Here is a 4,510-nt window from a genome sequence, read left to right on the forward strand (position 1 = left end):
AGGACTGACAAAAACACACTACTCTGGCTCTATGAGACTTCTGTAGCAAAAGCTGAAGAAACACATCATTTCATCTTCAAAATATTTAGCTTTAGGGAGTAGGGAGAAGGGAGGAACACTTCTAAGGCCAGGCAGTCTTAATTTTACCTCTGTATCCTAGGCTGTAAATTGGAAAAAAAAAAAAGTTCAAAGAAAGCCAGTAGAAGTAGTAGCAATGAACATCAAGAACCTCAATTTTTTTTAATATTTTATTTATTTATTTGACAGAGAGAGAGGTCACAAGTAGGCAGAGAGGCAGGCAGAGAGAGAGGGAGAAACAGGCTCCCCACTGAGCAAAGAGCCCAATGTGGGACTCGATCCCAGGACCCTGAGATCATGACCTGAGCCGAAGGCAGAGGCTTAAACCACTGAGCCACCCAGGCGCCCCAAGAACCTCAATTTAATCGCAATAAAATAATTTTCAAATTGATTGCATTCCAGATATCATTTCTCAAATAATTCAACTTTCAGGCAAAATAGAGAACTTTTTGATTCTGAAAGTCGGTTTTAAAAATTTTAAGATATATCAGGGACGCCTGGGTGGCTCAGTGGGCTAAGCCTCTGCCTTTGGTTCAGGTCATGATCTCGGGGTCCTGGGATCGAGTCCTGAGTCGGGCTCTTTGCTCGGTGGAGAGCCTGCTTCCCCCTCTCCCTCTGCTTGCCTCTCTGCCTACTTGTGATTTCTCTCCCTGTGTGACAAATAAATAAAATCTTTTCAAAAAATTTTAAGATATATCAATTTAAAAAAACGTAATTTTATTTATGCCATGAATAGACAATACTAAATCTTTCCGGAAGTAAGTCAGAGAACTAATGTGATGAAATGAGAGGGGAGAAGGATTTAAGCTATGTTTACACACGAACCTTGAAGGTAAATACCTCCTTAACATTCTGGACTCCTTCACACTGGGTATTAGACACCTGAGCAGCGAAGGTTAAACATCTTGATAAACAGGCCGAAGAAAGGGGTAGGGAGGCAGAAAAGCAAAAATAAATCTAAACACTAGAAATAAGATATTCAAACAGGTTTTATTCACCCAGTGATAAATGCATCAGCTATCTATTACCTGTCTGATCCCTCATTCCACCTGCCTAGGCCTGGGCTACAGGGAGTACAGGAAGGAAATAGAATTTACTCTACTTATCTGATCCTCACTAACTGAAAGCAATTTGAGATAGGAATCACATCTTGTTTTGGTTTATATGCTTTTCATGGTGTTTTGCACATCATAGATAACTGCAAATTTCCAGAATGAAAGCTTGAGCTTAGGAATTCCTGAACACGCAAAATAGATTAAGAGCAGCTAGGTGATGTGCTTAGCTAGAGAAACTTGCCAACATAACTCTACTCAAGACCCTAATTTTAGTAAGAGTTAAAGCAAAGTTAATTTTAATCAGTGACAAAAATCTATTCAAAGTGAATATTTATCATCTGAAGAAGAAGAATCATTCTTGTATTCACTGATTTGATCATAGTAATTTTTATTATATAAAAGACACTATCCCTCAGAGCCTATGTAAGAAAATATCACAGCTGTTTTTTCATAATAAAAAAGGTCCCAATGCCTAAAAATTATGTAAGCAGGGAACACTGTTTTGACTTCTTACTATAATACAATCTTATCCTGCATAAAGCAAACCCATTCTACAGAAATAGAGAAGTAACAAGCTATCGAAGTAACCCTTTTAAATCTGCTGGGTTTGTTTCACTAGCACAAGTAATTACAGAAGAAACTAGACACACAAACCAACAGACACTGAGAACTTAATTGACATTCTTGAATTCTGTAATAAAATAACATAGCAGCAGGGAGCTAAATACTATATGCATGCCTCTGGAATGAAGAGAAACTGGCTAAGAATATTAAATGTCTAAGCCTGGCTTTCTAAAAGAAAATACTGGGGTGCCTGGATGGCTCAGTTGGTCAAACGTCCAACCCAAAAATATGACACAGGAGTTGGAAAGATCAGACATGTACTTTAAAATAATTATGGTAGGGGTGCCTGGGTGGCTCAGTTGGCTAAATGGTTCAAATCTTGATTTTGGCTCAGGTCATGATCCTAGATTCCTGGGACAAAGCCCTGTATCTGGCTCCCTGTTGGATGGGCAGCCTGCTTCTCCCTCTCTACTGCTTGTGCTCTCTTGTGTGTTCACTCTCTCAAATAAATAAATTAAATCTAAAAAAAAAAAATCTTTTTTTCCTTCTATCCCATCCTCCCACTCATGCTTGCTCTCTCTCTCTCTCTCAAAAAAACAAGTAAGTAAAGTAAAATAAAATAATTATGGTAAAAATGCCAAAGGATTTAATAGAAAATGTAAACAATACACATGCAATGATGTAGAAATTTAGGAGAGGTTAGAAATATGTATTTTAAAAAAGTGATTAAAATGAGCTAAAGAGAAACTTGCCAATAACAGAAGAAAAGATCAGTGAACTTGAAGTCAGGTCGATAGAATTATCTCAACTGGAATAAAAGAGGTAAAATGGTAATAATAAATAAATAGAACAAACTTTTGAGATCTGAGGGACATAACAAATGGCCTAACATATGTATAATCAAAAATTCCCACAAAGAAGGGAAAGGATGTAGCAAAAAATATATATTTGAAGAGATAATGGCTGCGAACCTTCACATTTTTTTCAATTAACATATAATGTATCAGTTGTGTCAGGGGTACAGGTCTGTGATTCATCAGTCTTACTCAATTCACAAACCCTCACCATAGCACATACCCTCCCTACTGTCAAGAACTTTCACATTTGAAGAAAGCTGTTAATGGACAGATTAAAGAAGGTCAGAGAATCCCTAGTGTAAGAAATACAAAGAAGACCCCATCTAGGCACATCACAAACAAAATTCTGGGGAAAAAAAAAAAAACAACTTAAATGAAGATCAGATCTTTAAAAGTAGTCAAAAGAGAAAGATAGACCTGCATGTAGGAACAAAGATACAAATGATAATTAACTGGCTACTAAAAACAGTAGAAACAAGAAGACAATAAAACAACATTTTCAAAGTGCTGAAAGAATCAAAATATGATCTCCTAGAATTCTCTCATTTGCAAAAATATCCTTTGAAAATAAAGGCAAAATAAATATACTTTCAGAGAGACAAAATCAAGGATTGTTTGTCTCCAGCTGATGGGCAGTCCCAGAGATGCTGAAGGTCTTCATTTTATCATATGGAAATGCAGATTCCCAAAAAGAAATGAAGAATACCCAAAAGGGTAGATACCTAAGTAAATTTTTTAAGTTTTGTTGGTAATTATAATAACCTCACTTACTTTAAAAAGCTACTATTTCTGGGATGCTTCAGTGACTCAGTTGGTTGAGCATTAGACTCTTGATTTTGATTCAGGTAATGATCTCAGAGCTGTAGATCAAGCCCCATGTGGGGCTCAACACTGGGCTTATACCCTGCTTATGATTCTTTCTCTCTTTCCCTCCACCTCTCCCCAACACAAGTTCACTTGCTCTCTTACTCTCTTTTTTTCTCTCTCTCTCAAATTAAAAAAAAAGAACTGTTTCTTTAAAACAACATAAAAACAATGTGTTGTGGTCTTGCAGCATATTCAGATGCGGCAAGAACACATTTTCTTCATAAAGGGAAAAAATTTTACTTGAAAACAAGCTAAGACAAATTAAGATGCTTGTTTTCATCTCAAGTGCTACTCCTAAAATTTGCACAAAACAGCTGAGAATATCTTTGAGACCTCAGAGCAGGCAGCAATTTCTTGGCATGGTACAAAATACACTAACCATAAAAGAAAGTTTAAGAAGTAGGACATGAGCAAAATTTTAAATTTCTACTCATCAAACAACAATAGTAAGAAAATCAATAAGCTATCTAAAGTCTAGGCAGAAGTATTCCAGAAAGAAGTATTTGGAAAACAATTATTTCCAGAATTTAAAAAGAACCCTCATAAATCAACAATAAAAAGGTAACACAATAATAAAATACATAAATAGGATGACTAGTAAGCACGTAAAATGTGCTCAACACTATTAATCATTAGGGAGAGTCTGATTAAATTCGTATGCAGATGCTATTTACCCCCCTCCGCCCCCCACCCCTCCACACACACACTAAAAAACTTAAAAACAAACCATGGGACAACTTCAAATATTGGCAAAATCACTTCCATGCACTGCTGGTAGAATTTGGTAACAACTATCCTGACATCAGTTGGACAGAAAGTTTTCTCTGCTTTTGTACTCTGTGCAAACAGAATCATTTAGCATGTACTCTCATAGCTGGCTTCTTTCATATAATCTTACCTTTGTGAGATTTATTCCTATAATTAAGTGTGGCTGCAGAGGTCTTTATTCTGAGAGCTGTATTCCACCTTGTATAATCATCTCATTTGTATATATTTAGCCTTTAAGCATAGTCTTTGTCTCTTCCTAGTCTTGGGTGGTTGTCAGAAAGGTTGAGAGTATGCTGTAATCACAGCAGACAGACCACAGCT

This window comes from Meles meles, chromosome 6 (assembly GCF_922984935.1).
Source record: "Meles meles chromosome 6, mMelMel3.1 paternal haplotype, whole genome shotgun sequence".
Classification (NCBI taxonomy): domain Eukaryota; kingdom Metazoa; phylum Chordata; class Mammalia; order Carnivora; family Mustelidae; genus Meles; species Meles meles.